Genomic DNA, 16571 nt, shown 5'->3' with positions numbered 1-16571 from the left:
ATTTAATCATGAGCAACACACACAATTGTCTTTTAAGCAAAAATGGCAAAGTAAAAGTTAATATAGTCATTTTTCTTGCATTGTAAGCAGGCACATTTAGCAAAAGACGACTGTCATTTTCTATCAAATAACTTTGATCAAGACTAATGACTTTCCTTGAAACTCCCATTTTTCTTCAGATCTCCATACTTTCTGTGAAAACTAAGGTTTTAATTATATTCTTCTTCCCTAGAGAAGGACTTTTATGAAAACAAATCTTGAGCCTTGCAGCACTTCAGCATTATACTCTTACTTCCTATTATTAGTATAATTAAACAAGTTGATTTCACAGAGCCTATGGACATGTTTTTATTATACATTGCAGGCTCTCCAAGAGTACATCCTGCAGAGTTCCTTCCACAGGATCCTGTATTCTCTCCTCTTTCTTTGACCATATAACTCTGGGACTCTAAGAGAACAGTTTTCAAAGGGATTGCTCTCTGCTTGCATTTTGTTGGGCAAAACAATCATGATTTTCAAAAGAGCTCAGTAGGCTTTGTCCTAACTCTTTTCCCATGAGGTTAATTGTAAATTTCTATTTATTCTCTGGAAGTAGACTTACACAAAGCTACTACCATCTAACTACATTTTTATGCATTAAACTTGGTGAATTTTGAGCAGCTTGCTCAATCGATATTTATTAAATGATCAGTCCTAACAATGAAGTGTAGTCAAAATAAGTGGTAAGCCTAAAATGTAAAATTTTTGATTACTAGAGATTTAATCAATTGAAGAAAACAGTGAGGCAAAATAATGAGTGATTGAAATACGGCACATGAATCATTTTAATAGCCTAAGTAAGCTAAAAGTAATAACACAGCCTTTGTCAAGCTTGTCTACAACAAAATGCTACTGTGCTGAAACTCAAGAATCAAATTTCACATTCTCCATCACGTGGTACAGAAGAAAGTAAATGAAATAAATTACAGCCTGATGTGCCAAAGGAAGGCACTTGGAGGATAAATGTACCTGCATATTGTCAAAATACAGCGCTACACATTTTTTCCATCCACAGCAACAGTACGTACCATGGGAGCGAGAAGGGTGTAAGCTGGCAGAATTAGTTTTTAGGGATCAAATACTTTAAGAGTGACAGAATTTGTGCTGCAGTGTGCTGTGTTTTGAGTGATCTGAGTCCTAACGGAGAGAGCACAAGTGCTGGCAGCAGCAGTGGTAGTATATCCCACCATTGATAGGATAATGCAGGGAGAGGATGCAGAGTGTTTTAGAAGTGCAGGTAGAAATGTGAATGCATTGCAATTATTTATCATCCCATTTTCCTAATGAAATGAGTTACTTTGGCATACAAGTGGTAAAAAGCACTTGAATCAAAGGAAAGTGCAGGTTGAACTCTGGCATTTTGGCTCACAAAAGGGTTGTCGTTGGCATCTTTTGTCCCTTCTACATTGCAGAAAATTACCTATGGTAAAACAAAACTACAGTGTGTGTGTGTGCACGCACGCAGCTCCATACAGAGAAACTGGACCTAACACCAGGAATTTTATTTCGGAGTAGCTCAGGTCTGCTCCCATGCACTAACTGCCTGTTAGCTGCTGGAGTGCATCTTCTGGCTCTGTTTCCTCCAGAAGGAGTCCAGTGCAAGCTTTCCCGTACGGATCCCTGATGTGAAGCAAAGTGCAATAAGGTTTGGGGGAATGACGGGAAATTCTCTTCAAAGATATGCTCCTGGTCTTTGTTTTATGATGCACAAGTAAATTTTCAAGGTTCTCATCGTAGGCTGTTTGTATATACAACTACTTTGAAAAAGTAAAGCCCTAAAAGGCACAAAAATATTAGCTACTATATTAGAGTACAACACCATTCTTGCACTGATCTTATTCATTTTTACTAAAACAACAGTAACACAAATTAAAGTTCTTTTCAAATATGAGGACCTAAATCTATACATGGCAAGTAATCACATGAAAAACCCCTAAAACTGATAATGACATAAAAACCTTAAAACTGATTTTAATGTTATCTAAAGAGGAACTTTAATATCAAACTTTGAGGTCTCAAATTTGATTTTTTTGTTATGACTGTGCATTACAAAGTTGCTTAGGGCACTTAGAGTTTAATACTATGCAAACTGGGACAATAAGAAAAGTATATTTGAATTAGTCATCTGGTCTTTTCATAGTTAATGGAGAGAAACACGGTGTTGCTCATCTCATTGTAATGTGGATATCTAAATTAGTTCAGGTGGTCATATATTGCATACATTGCCCATGCAGAAAGTCTAGATAATCAGAAGGGTGCAGAACAGACACATATAGGTAGGTGAGGGCGATGAATATCAATCAGAATATCTAAAGTGTACAGGATATTACTGAATCTTACCTTGATGCATCATAAACAGGTTTTATATAGTCATTACCTGATGTAAAGATAATGGACTTCATGCTTTTTATGTCTATGCCACAGCTTGTATACACAAACTCTTTTGAAATCGGGTGGTACTAAACCAGTATGACAACATTGTAGAGGGCAGGAAAATCACATTTATGTTTGAACTACTGCAATATTGTTGATTTACCTAACTGACGTTAATTTAATTACTCAAAACTTTTAATTATTCACAGTTTTCAAATTAAACCCTAAGTCTCATTTTCCCATTTTCTCTCAGTTAAGCACTTGAAATGAGACATACAAAATGTCAATGATTTTTTATTTTAACTGCTGGTCATTTCAAGTGGTAACATAAGTAATGTTCATCTCTATTTTTATATAGTTAGGAATAAGATTGTCTCTGTTCCTGAATCTTCAAGAAACAGTAGTATACACACACAAATATTACCTGGATTTTATTTGTTTACTGCACAGAAAAAGTGTGTGCACTTACCATGGCAACCTTACTTTCTTCAATAACTCTTGGCACATCTGTGAGCCACTAATCTTAATGGAATATATTTACTCATTTAAGCTACAAATGCACTGAAAATTGCATCAAGCGTAGGATAGGACATTGCATCAAGGTGAGACACTCAGCTTCTGTCTCCACTTTTTTCCGCTAATAGCCTGGCTGTTTCTTTCAAATAAACTAATGTCTCTAAGCCTCTGGTTCTTGCCCTGCCATTTCTCCGTGTCCCCTTGTCCGTTGGCTGTTTTGCTGTGGTTAGGGACCTCAGCTCATCCTGATGCTCACACAGATCCTACCAGGGTGGGATCCGGCTCTTGTGAGTAGCCTGCTGCTGATCTCCTACCACGCACAGCCGCTGATGGCTGGAGGCAAGCCGAGAAACTGCTGTCACAAATTATTGATGGACATCTCTTGTAAAGCTGTCTCTTTCTAGTCTTCATAGTAGTGAAAAATCAGTCCCAATTATGTGATGGAGGTGAGACAGCAACCGTATGGAGAACCGTGTAGTGCTCTGCACATGTTTGTATATTTAAGCGTTCATTTACCCGTGCTATTCTATCTCCGAACAAGTGCCCCATGGTTAGGAGTCAGGAGAGCCCCATGCTGGCAGCAGAGCACGCAGACCCCGAGATAAGATCCCAGTCCTTCCTCCCCAGGTGTGACTCTGCCTGTGACTCCAGATCTCGATGGTGTCCTTTCTTGAGCTGTGCCAGCTCTTACAGGTGCCCCTCCAGAATTCACTCTGGATTTGCTTCTTCACTCTCTCGGGGCCAGAAGGTCGTCTTGCTCACCAAGAGCAATCTCCATCACTGATACTTCCCTGGATGAGGGCGTAGATGAGGAGAGGTCCTGGGCCCCTTTAGAGCTTTCTCAGCAAAGGGTTCAGGAGCAAATAAATGATGTCAAGGTCCAAAGTGACATTTCCATGTGTCCTGGTTTCAGCTGGAATAGAGTTAATTTTCTTTCTAGTAGCTGGTACAGTGCTGTGTTTTGGGTTCAGTAGGAGAAGAATGTTGATAACACACTGATTCAGTTATTGCTCAGTAGTGTTTATACCAAGTCAAGGGTTTTTCAGCTTCTCATGCCCAGCCAGCAAGACGGCTGGAGAGGCACAAGAAGTTGGGAGGGGACACAGCCAGGACAGCTGACCCCAACTGGCCAAGGGGGTATTCCATACCATGTGACATCATGCCCAGTATATAAACTGGGGGGAGTTGGCCTGGGGGTGGATCACTGCTCGGGAACTAACTGGGCATCGGTCAGTGAGAGGTGAGCAATTGTATTGTCCATCACTTGTTTTGTATTTTCCAATCCTTTTATTATTATTATTTTCATTGTTGTTGTTATTATCATTATTGATATCTTCCTTTCTGTTCTATTAAACTGTTCTCATCTCAACCCACAAGTTTTACTTTTTTTTCCCTATTCTCTCCCCCATCCCACTGGGTAGGGGGGCAGTGAGCGAGCGCCTGTGTGGGGCTTAGTTCCTGGCTGGGGCTAAACCACAACACCATGACTGCCTTTTTTTTTTTTTTTTTTTTTTTCCCCACAGATGTAACTTCTGAGGGTGATGACTCAATTTCTGAAGCTGCTGGTACCTAAGGGCCTTGCAGAGAATCCCCACCTTTTTTCCCAGCAGACAGCCTCTGTGTCTGGTTTAAGGTGCCTGTGTGGGAGATAACTCAGTCGACAGTTCAGCCTGGTTTCCAAGAAACCTTCAGGTCTTGGATGATGCAGTACAGACATCTTCCACCTCTAGGCTATATACACACTGCTGAAAGGCATCTGCTCCGGGGAATGGTGCCCAGCTCCCAGGTCAAATCATAACATATTTTTATATTCGTTCACATTGTTCTGTAGACTGGGTTCACGTCTTCTTTGGCCTCTGGGTAGCATGCTCATGGCCCTAGGAAATAATTGCTTGCTTTCTTTGTGCCTTTTGTTCAGCTCAAAGAAAATGTCTGGAATAATGCGAGGGCTGTGTTATAGCCTCCCAGGCTGCTCTCGTTTTCTTTTCTGTCATGATGCCGTTCGTTAGTGCATACTACCTGGCCTAGGGCATGGCAGGGAGATGCAGGACGGAGTTTAAGGGGTGCAAGGCCTTTTGGGCTAGTTTTTGAGGGCTGAGGTAGCCAAAGCCGGCCGGTCGTGCTAAGGCACACAGATAGTTTGTGTAAGATCAGAGCGCGGGGCCTGGGAAGGAGCTGGGGAGCTAAACTGTCTGACAGCATAGGCTCATCCACAGCAACGGCTGCCTAAAACAGCTCTGTAATTTTTGGCAAGGAAAAGAAATGCACAAAAAGGCTGATAATTATGATAACAATTGAAATGGATGGTTCAGAAGCAAAACAGAAAGTTACAACTGTAATGATGAACAATATCATCAGAGTAAGATAAATGCGATGAGCTTTTGCTTTCTTTTTGGGCAGAATGGCATAGCAAGAAGGTAAGGTCTTTTCCCTAGCATTAGAATCATGCAAAATAATTTTATAAAGACTCCATCTACTTATTTTGGAAAAGAGTGCCATACTACAGAAAATGCCCTGCAGGTTTTGGCAAGAGGTTTTTTTTGTCTTTTTTTTTTTTTTTAAATACAATTCTGTAGATTATATACACTATAATTGTTTGCATTCTGAGAATATGGGACGTAATTGCACCACTGAACATGAAAGAGCCCACTGATGCATTTGCCCAGTTATAGTAGTGCACATATTGCCTAGGGATGGGGATAACTCTATTGTTTCTTTTCTGTATGATGCAATTAAATTTTCTTTTCTGTACAGTGCAAGTCACAACAGCTTGTCAGTCCTCACTGCAGACTTTGGGAATTACTAGAATGTCAATATTTACTCCTTTTCTACCAATATATAACAAAGCTAAAGTCTCTCTCCTTATATATGTGTGTGCATGTGTGTATGTCAGGCAAGTACTCTCGAGTGTATAAGGGCTAATCAGCTACAGAGTTCAAAATTAATACAATTTCCAAAGAGACCAAACATTGTAAATAAAATGTTTACACAAAAGATGAACTCAATCTCATTGTAAATGGAAAAAAAATACTGGATATAAAAATATATAGAGTAAGACAGTAGCTTCCCAAAGGATATGTGAAAGGGAAAGAAAGCAATACAGATTAGCCAGTGTTTGTAATTGTATTAGTGTGAGTATGTATTTCTTTATGTGTTAATGAGAGGATAACAAGGATGCTCTTTGAGATATGATCATGTTTTCCCTGTAGAATGAGGAATTATGACCGCAGCTCTTTAATTTGATACCCTCAGGAGGTGTGAGTTTAAGCCCTCTTACATCAGAAAATCTTAGCGTGAGTGGTGCTACAGTGGTAGCAGCAAAGAGGAAGAGATGAGGCAGGGAGAGCAGGGCTATGTGTTTAATTTTAATGAAATAATGCATGTTGCATTAGACAAGATAGACCTGATGGGAAAGTCCAATGTAATTTTTAAAAGCTTTCCATATGTTTTTGACACAGACTTTAGCATTTCATGAAAATATTATGCTTGCTACAGTATTCTATCGCATGGATTTAGTATACCTTTACATGGGGCAGCATTCCCTATTAAAAATTTTTATGTTAAAAAGAAATTTAGACTTTTTTTTTTCTGGCCTATCATTTGCCTTTTTTTTTTTTTTGAAAAAAAAAAAGTGTGCTCAAACAGGTATCTTTTTCATATTTTCACTGCCTAGTCTTGAAACAGTATCAGGGATCTCTTCAGTAATTTCTTTGCAAATATGTTTTTTAAAGAGTCTTAGTACATATTGCCTGATCCAGACCCCACTAACTTCATTGTTAAGAGTACCACTGATTTTGCTGGACTTTAAGTTAGATCCTGAATGATCTTGGAAGAGTGCTGTAGTGTGAATGCCTCAAACCATATTCTGTACACCTTATCTAGCCTGCAGGTATACAGCAGGATCACACAGACTTACCATGACAAGTGTGTGAAGAACAGTAGATTGGAGCAGTAGAACGAATAAATCAATGTGAAATTATCAGCTGAATGGTACACCTTGTCCCCAGCAAGTGGAAACTTTAAAAGGAGATGTTTAAAAAAGTAAGTGACTTCTTAAAAATGCTATGGAGTGTGTGCGTGTATATATATATATATATGTGAGACTCATGATATGTCATTTGTGCTTACGTAACTCACAAGCCTGCACAAATCCTCTGCACATCAGACTGAGAGGTCCCTATAATTTTAGACAAATTATTTTTCTGACAAAAGTACATTTTTCTGAAACAGCATATTTCTAAATAGTGTCTGACTACTTCCCTGTGGAAGCCGGGAAGCACAGTTTAATGACCCAAGCAGGGAAAGGGTAATATTTCATAGTCCTGCCTTTTAAAATGATAGAAAAGTTCTAAGAGAAGACGTTTGAACCCTAAAAATGGTAACAGATGTGGTAATGACTTTGGCTTTGGGCATAAAAGTACTGCACAGTACACAGCTACTGCACAGCAGCTCCTTGGGGAGGTGCTCATAAGCCCTCCCATCAGTATGGTGGTTTGCCTTCTTCCACGTTCCCCTTCGGCTAACGGCATCCATGCAGGAAATTCCCAGTATGTCGTGAGTTAACACCTTTCCTGTCCACAACAACGTGCATCTTTCTTGGCCTGAGTCGTGTCTACAAGGGTGAGAGGTATCTGAAGGGGGTTAGGAGGTTGGGGCTGGCTCTGCCCATGCCATTGCCGGCTCTCTTTCTTCCAACCATGGTAGCCTTGCGATTTCGTTAGGCATGCCAGCTCCCTCCATCCCCCTGGACTAGCTCAATTGCCCTAATCTTTCAACCACGTAAGTGACAGCACAAGCTCTGGTGGGCACAAACCAGGGAACCAGAATGCCACGAGTGCCGTCTTGCCCTTCCTTAGCCAAGCGCAAAGCCAGGAGCCCTGAACGGCTCCGTGTTTGAGAAGCCCACAGCTGACAGCCACGCAGCCTCTTTGCCAAAAGTTGCTCTTGCCTGAGGCACCACCTGACTTGCCAAACCCCATTTTGACTGTTTTCTGGAGTCCTACCTTTTCCTCTGCAGCATTTTTTTTTTTTTTTTGGTAAGGGCTGCAACAGAGCTCACAAATCGTAGTCCCCAGGGGCAAGTAGTAATACAGAGGAGAGAGAAAGTGTCTGTAGATGACAGCAGGTGAGATGGGGCATGGGTCAGCTTGCAAACCTCTCCCGTCCTTGCTGTTCAGCTATTCCCGTCTTCAGATTACACTTCATTTATGTCTCAGACTTGAGCATTTTTCCAGACTGATCTGACTCAGGGATGAGGACTAGAGAATAAGGATGTGGCCACGCAGTGCAAGACGTGGCCAGGATCCGGCTCTGGGAACACTTTACCAAAGCGACTATAAATGGAGCTCTTCAGTGGTCACTGCGATATATAAATTGGGAAAAAAGTAGAAAAGAAGAGAGAGAATTAATTCATCGTACAGTGAAGCAGAAAACTCACATCTGTCCTTTATACAAGCCAGTACACCCCATTTATTAATGCTGTTCTCCGCACTGTCGGGTCTAGGCAATTAACTTCCCCTGACTGGCTTCCCTAGTGTGAGGAAGGATAGACAGTATGTTTATCATGGGAACGTATTGATTTCTTTTTTAAAATTCTCAAGTAAATTGCATAATTTTCAATATGTTAGAGACTGGAAGATAAATGCCTGATCACATGCAATAATTAAGGGATGAACTGAATCCTTTACATTCTGGGGCTGAAACACCCCTTAAAATGTAAACAAGTGAAAGGCAATTCTGAGTAAATCAAGATTTGGTTTCTTTAGCCTGAAAATTAAGGTCTAGTTTCAAAACTCCAGGCACTTCTGTACCCCAGAAAAATGCATAAAAAATTAGCCCTTCACACGTGCAAGCATTAAGAGCATCAGATTTTCTGAGATAGACAACCACGTGCAGCGCCCATCTGAGATTAAAATCTACTAGCCCTAAGGCACCTATTTGTAAAAAAAGATATTTAGGTCATTTCAGTGCCCATTCTTTGTGTTTTGATGTGGAAAAATATGTAACACTAGCTTTTATGTAAAGCCCATGCCTTCAACTTATTAACTCTCCTTCCTCCCTCCTAAAGTCTCAGTCATATCTCATGATATCTTATATCTCAGTCATATCTCATCTTATAGTCTAAACTGAAAGGAAAGAAAGGGTTCAAAATTAAGGACAGACGAAACTTTCAAAGCAAATGACTGTACTCGATACTTAGAAAACTGGATGGTTAAGATGCATTGTCACCTTCAACATTTTGGAAAGATTTGGCCTGTTTACTCCAAGCCTCCTTACCCAAATTTTATTGACCCTGATGTTTTCCACTTTGAACAGATGGTGAATCAACCTTCTGGGTGTAAGGCTGGCTGGGCTTTTGGAAAAAGGATTTAAAATAATAAATAAAAGGATGGATAAAGTGCATCATCACGGAGGGGCTGTGTGAGCAAATACAAAGCACAGCGCACGGCTAAGACTAAATGTAGAGAAGTGGAAGCCGCATCTGTCAGGAGCAAGGAAACAGCCAAGGTAAAACATCGCACGTTCTTGTGTGCAGAGGGCCGGACTCTGCCAACCGTCCTGACACCGCGCCGGTGCCTTACCCTGCGGATTGCCGCTGGAAGCGGGAGTCAGAGTCTTGCCAGCAGCAAGAAGATGGCAGGGCACTTCTGCCAAGCTGGGGGAGCAGGGACGGCTCTGCAGGGTCAGCCCTGCGGGAACAGACCACTCGCGGCGCGCTCGTCCAACCCATTTGGCTTTAATCACATGCGGGTGGCCGTTCCTTTCTCAAGAACTACTCTGGGGCTTGCGTTATCAAGCTCAAGAAGTCTGAATTCCAAATGCCGTTTGAATGAACCTCACATGAAAGAGGTAATTGAGGATCAAAGCCAGGAGGAAGTGTTGCTCTAGAGGCTGAGAGCAGCAGTCCAAAGAGTAAGGTTGGGCTGATGGAAACAGCAGTAACAGTAAAAAAATGGAGGCAATAGCAACAAAATCAAAAAACAAGTGGAGACTCATAAAACAAATATTAGGCCAATGAATGAGAACGCCTGAATATAAAACATCAGGCAGAAATGACCTCTGAGGAAAATGTCACGAAGATGCGAAATAAAACCCAGGAAAACTAACAGGAGGCAAGAACGGGCTAAACCAAATGCAGCATAGAAGCAGAAAACTCAGGCATGGAAGTGACCATATCTAGAAATAGAGAAAAATGCAATTTGCGGGAGAGCGCTAAAACCGGGTGTATATTTAAGCAGCTCGTTAGCGGTGGGTGGAAGCCCCGGCAGCTCCTGGCACTAGAAAGGCTCCGCAGGGTGCGGGTGCTGCGTTGCTCCCAGCCACGGCGCTCGCTGCGGCCAGATGTGCCAAACCTGCGCGTTTTCCAGGCAGCTCCTGCCGGATAAGCTCCGTGAAATCTGGCCGGAGTTGAAAGCCATAGTGCTGTTAGCCATCCACTGGGGTGGATGTTTCCACTGGCAGAGAACCGCTGGCAATGAATCAAGCAGTCAGTGAATGAAAAATAAGTACAGCCAGATGTTTGATAACAAAAATATTGTCAGAGAAAATCTCCGGCTCATTTAGAGCTGTCTGTTGTTGTGCTCAAGGTGTCTGTATGCTTCGGGAGCTGGGCAGAAAGCGGAAAACAAGCCACACTGCTCCACTAAAGTGTAAACACAGCATGGATTTTGATCTGTTTCAACAAACTGCTTTTTGGGGAAAATTTGTAATGATCCATGGGAAGTGCTGGTGAAAGACTAGAATTGGATACTGTCAAACGCAGGACACTTCTCTGAGCAGGGCAAGGGGTAAATATCTGTTCTGCTTAACTCTGGAGTGATGTGACTTGGGATTGTCCCTCCCCAGGTGGGTACCGTGACCACCGGGTCAAGAATTAACACTCAGGCAGAGAATTCCTGATGGATCCAGCTCTGGCAGTTTAAGAATCTGCTGCCCACAGTTGCCTGCTCTGTCTCTCTGCCAAAGGCTGCTGGCAAGAAGGAGTGCAAAGCGAACGTGTGCTTATGCTTCATTTCACAGCCCAGCATATTCACGTAACCCCCCCCCCCGATAAAGGCGGGTTTGTATTAAGATGTCAAGCTACGAACTCCTGTGGCCAAGGTATGGGTTCACTTTAATCAAGCCTGATTTGTAATCCCCGGTGAAGTGTCGAGTTAAGCGGTGATTAAGATGGTCTTAAACCACCTCAGCTATTAGCTTCATTGCAAGTGAGGCAGAGCTTTCACATGGTTCTTGACCCAGTGCATATTTTAAATAATTTAAATCCATATAAAATGGAATAGCACCAACAGAAGATATTGAATAATCTTTGCAAATAGTCACCCTGAAAAAGACTCGCATAAGGATCTCATAGTACGCGAACTATACTCATAGGGCACTCACATAAAGATATGACAGCCTTGTACAAATCTCTGCGCAGAACCAGTAAAACCAAGAACTCAAACTCAAATTCTTCACATCTCCATTGTAACTTAGTGGTTATTGGCCGTACCAGTATTATTAGCAATTTGCAAAAATAATTAAAAAAAAAATTCTTAGGTTCTTCCTGATTCAGGCTAGGAAAAAATATTTAAAATGACAGAAAAATCCCCAGGATATAAATGAATGAATGTCTTGGGACTGGGCTAGTATCTGATTATAGATAGCCATCCTACCAATAATCAAACTGACTTTGCAGTGCATCTGTTTTGCTCTTCATTCTTAAAGATGGATATTGCAGAAAAACTTTCCATCTTCTGGTTAATGTTACCTTCCCTCCTTTGTTTTTTGTGCTTTGCTGCTTCTATTCATTTCACGCCTCTCTTTTTTTCCCCGTCAGTCCCTTTCTTCTCTCCAGTCATTTTTCTTCCTTCTCTTCTCCTTTCAGCAACATTTCTTTCTTCTTTGCAGTGACTCCCTTTTCATCACAAGAGAAATCTGGAAGAAAAATAGTCGAGGAGTGTTTTCTCTGCCTCGCTAGAGGAAAGTCGCTGACATAGTGGGCCATCTCTCAAAGGGACGGGGTTGGGCTCCTGGGGTGCACACGCTGACTACACCAGCTCTGCTTTTCTTTTGCTGTTACACTACATGATTTTTCCAGGCAGCCTTGGTGTTAAGATTCATCTCTCCCTTTCCTGAATGTTTTCTATAACACCTTCTTTGTCTCTTTGTATAGTCAGGTATAAAATGTCTCTCCTTCAGATTGTCCCCCTACATCACTCTTCGGATTTTCTTCCAGGTGGGATGTGAGGGTCTCCTCCCGCCGGGAGCTTTCACCTCTGGTCTTGTATCTGGTGGTATAAATGCAGAGAAGGCAGCCAACAGGATAATTGCCCAATTCAAGCATGGATGAATCCACAGATGGACTATTCCATCTGAGTGTGCATTCTTTAAATGAACAAAAAAATAAACTAAATAATTGTTACATTAGAGCAAATCCAAATAAAAATACAGAAGATTCAGAATATGGAACTGGGATGCAAGAGGAAGAGAAATGCATTCACCATGTCTTAGAGAATATATGACAAATAATAGCCTTCCTTGTACTTGTCCACACAAATGTGTCTAAACAAGAGGAAGAAGTTGTGGTAAAGACCTAAAATTGGTTCAACAATTACAGAATACTCTTTGTGAGATTCCCTGAGTTAAACATCTTCTAGGGGGTTGTTCTGTTGGTTTTTTTTTTCTTTTGTCTAAATTTGTTTAATTTTTCTTTGTTTTAATAGCAACTGGAGGGAAAAATAAAACATTACCACGGCAAAAGTACATAAGCTCAAATCAGTTTAAGGACCACTAGGTTTTTTTTCTTTTTCTGGCTTTAAATATTTCAGCATTAATTCGAAATGTATACAGTACTGTAGCTGCCTGTGGCAACTACATGTTCTTGCAATCACAGGCCTGTGAAACACAGATCAATATCACGGAGGGGTTATAATCAACATGCAGATTAATGAACAGAATTGTATCCACCAGGGAACAGTAGAAGAAAGACTAGTTGTGCAATTTAATTGCTGAGCTGCTACTAAATCTCAGCTTTCTATCAATCTCTCTCCATTATAACTATTGATGCATAGCAGACATTAGGAAGAAAACAATAACACAATAATTCAGAACTGCTGGGGTTCGAGCGAATTGGGGACCTTCATGAAAAAAAGTGAGGATTATTTTGTACCTCTGAGCCTCTGAAAAGATCCAAAAGATTATTCCCAATTCTTTCTTTGAGTAGGATCTTTCGGTAATCCTTTTGCTCAGTAGTACTGGTAAAGCAAATTAATAGTTAAGCAAAGCCTTCCTGGAACAATTTTAAGTCTATCTGTTTCAATGTGCTCTTGAATGAAAGTTCCAACTTTTCATTAATTCAATTAAGTGAAGTGGTATAGAAAATTAGGGGTGGAAATGACCTCTAGGTATGTATTATTTAGCTTAGCTACCTGTAATGAAAGCTTGTTAGCTCCATCAGACTGTCTTTTTAATGCTTTCTTTGGAGCTTTTTATAGACACACGGTTCAGCAGTTCCTGAAGAGGCTGTTCTTCACTTTCATAGGCTCCACTTGTGGGACACTTTCTCACAACGTTCATCCTTACATTTCCTGCTGCTTCATATAATTTCTGCTCTTCCCCACCCTTATTCATATCCTTTAGTTTTCTGAATCTTGTACCTTCATTGTCGTGCCCATTCATGTGGATATCTTATTAAAAACTCTCCTTTTTTTTTTGTTTTTTTTGACAAAGCTGAGTACCTTGCTTTCTCCTATTGGTGTTACAGCACTGTTAGCTGATTCCTTTCCATCCCTGTACCATTTTTTCTCTTCAGCTAATCCCTGTAGAAGCATGATTGTTAATTACACCTCTCTCAATTCTTTCCTAGCATGTGGAGGAAAGCTAAAACCCCAGGACGTGATCCCTTAGCTTATTCAACAGAAAATTGCACTGACTTTGTGATGGCCAGTATTGCTTGTTACAAACTCATCTCCAGTTGGCTGTTTACGTAGCACTTTCTCAGCTCTCAGATAGTTTATTCTTTTATTATTTTTTTTAACTCATTGCTTTCCAATCCTCTTTTGTGTTGACTGTCAGTATTTTTATTAATCATTACCGGATAAAAACACAGATTCTTGCTGGCCCAATTTAACTGAATTTTGGCACCTGTAAGGCAGCCGCATGTGAGAAATATATTCAGGATGACTACGTTTTTACTATTTTCCTAACCATCATTCCCCAAGTTCTGTATGACCCAACATTTGAAATCCACGTGTGGAATTTTTGCTAGCTCGTCTTGTCTGCTCTGTTCTTTTGGCTTCATAAAGAGCTGATCAAACACACAGAGCTTTTGCTCATTGTTCATTATATCATGTTGTAAAGCACCCCATCTCATTTTTCTAAAATTTATATTGGAAGTACAGGTCAATACGAAACTGCCAATACAGGTCAATAAAAATCTGCCCTCTTTCCTTCTCTCTTATTGGGTGTCTTAAGTCCTGTTTAAAGTTGATATAAGAGGACACTTTTTCCTCCTCCCAAAGGGATTCTAACTGGCTTTCCTCCTGGCACTATTCTGCATCAATAAATGGACGCTTACCAATGTGTCTATCCCTTTGCTAACAGGCTGAAGATTATCCTGGAGAGGATTGCCTGAGAAGATCCAGCTTTCAGTTTCCCTTTCAAGGTCACTGATGTCACCTGAGAGTCTCTCCTACTTCTCTCCAGTCAGAGGTTTGCGTACGAGTGGAAATTCCCCAGCACTCTTCAGACCGTCCTTTGACCTTCTTGTCACAACTCCTGTCCTGGCACCCGCAAGGCAACAAGCCGTCCTGCTCGCTCTAACTGGGTCACAGATGGCCCAAGCCACATTCTTCACTTACTCACTGAAGGAACGTCCATGAGATAAATTAGAACAGATGTACGGCAACTTTTTCTTTTGGCATTTACACCACCCTCTGGTCTAATTAATCCTGACATTGTGACCATCATAATACGAACTGCATCAAAGGAATGCAATAGCAGATTGTCCTCTTGATGGCAAATATGCTTATTTTCCCTTCCAGTGAGACATGATTTTTCCCTTTCTGTGAGGCAAGCTCTTATTTTCTCCTGCTATCTCTACACTTCTAACAAAGAGACAAAACATTGTGAAGCCCTTATACTGAGGTTTGTTTAAATTCCCATGAAGGGAGAGCAGATACATTTAGGAAAAAAACAGTCTACTTTCACACATCTCTTCTGATACAGAATTCCCTATCAGAATTCTCATTTGTTTTTCTGGTAATAAGGTACCATGCTAACAATTTTGGGTACCTGTTAATAATATATGTGGCAGTTATACATATTTTATACTAAAGGCTGTCTTAAAAGCAACATCTTTATAGGTAATAACCTGCTTAGAAAAACACTTTCTTGAATTATTTATACTTGTTTGGAGCAACAGAATCAACTATCTTTTTATAAGGTCAGGTACCAAACAAGAGCCATTAATAATATAGTTATCTATCTTGGGACTAAGGTGGCTTAATATTTATTTTTTAATCACATAGGAAAGACAGTTTGCTGCAATATAACTAACCAAGCAAGACTTGTCTATAAAGCATTCTAATGTGACTTCATAGGTTAATAGAAAATTTACTAAAAGGAAAATGCCTGAGAATGCTTTCACATACAGAGATAAGGGGAAAGGGAAAAATAGTAAGTTTTGCAAAAACTCGTCTCTTTCTGTGAAACCTTTAAAAGTAACAAGTTCTGACAAAAATGTTATTTTGAAAAATTTACAAAACTCTATTAACATTTTGGGTCAATGGTGATAACAAACATCATCAGACTGATAAAGAAAAAAGAAATCTGTCACAAATCTAGCCCCATAGGGAGAATCAAATGGGCAGAAGTCTTGCCTAAATGGACAATGCCAAATGTAATAGCCCTGATTCTTCATTGCCTTAGGCTTGTTGCCATTGCCTGTAAAGACAGTCTAAAATTCTGTCGGTAGTTTATGGTGTTTTCGCACAGTCTGTGCCAAGTATTCTTTATCACTATTCATATCATCCCACGAGAAGAGGGGATCTTCCTGCGGCAGTTCCTTGTGAGCAGCCCGGTCTCCAATGATCTTCATGCCTCTTGCAGGATCAAAGTCTCCAGGGCCTTTGCTTTTGGTCATATCTGGAACGGACAGTACAAGTTGCATCACTGGAAAAGTTCCGTGGGAACCATGTGGGAGCAGGTTTGTGTAACTCCAGGCCTGTCCTTTCCCTACCTACCTTGGCTCTGCCTTCTGAGGAATCCTGGAGACAGGAGCAGCCACAGAGATAGCTGACAATTCCTGTGTGAAAGAGGGAAAGATGCATTCATGGGAATACTGGCATTTAGCAGCTTTTGTCAATAATGGTTTTGCAATACTGCCATACTCCAGGAATAGGAAATAGCAGTGAGCTGTTTCTGTTTCCTCACTGAGTGATTCCCAAATCCCAAAACGGCTTTCAATATCAATTTTTGAATGCCTTCTGAGAAAATGTTCCCATGAAACCATAAAAAAGAAATTCTCCTTTGGCTTCCATTTCAATGCCAAAGCTACTCCCCTTCTGGCGCAAATTTCGTGTTACTTCATGTATGTCACTGGAGATAATTTACATAGACAATAAAAAATTATGAAGGTGATATTAAAGAATTTATTTATATAC

General features: G+C 40.7%; 1 long non-coding RNA gene across 1 annotated transcript; it reads left to right on the top strand.

Moving 5' to 3' along the window:
- The first annotated feature begins 4479 nt into the window (after positions 1 to 4479).
- On the top strand, positions 4480 to 15678 carry LOC128135567 (uncharacterized). The gene is made up of 3 exons (XR_008233136.1): positions 4480 to 4714; positions 6811 to 6969; positions 14512 to 15678. It is a non-coding gene; the product is annotated as an uncharacterized LOC128135567 (long non-coding RNA).
- The last annotated feature ends 893 nt before the right edge of the window (positions 15679 to 16571 follow it).

This window comes from Harpia harpyja, chromosome 23, assembly GCF_026419915.1.
Source record: "Harpia harpyja isolate bHarHar1 chromosome 23, bHarHar1 primary haplotype, whole genome shotgun sequence".
Lineage (NCBI taxonomy): Eukaryota > Metazoa > Chordata > Aves > Accipitriformes > Accipitridae > Harpia > Harpia harpyja.
This window is presented reverse-complemented; position numbering and strand designations above follow the sequence as displayed.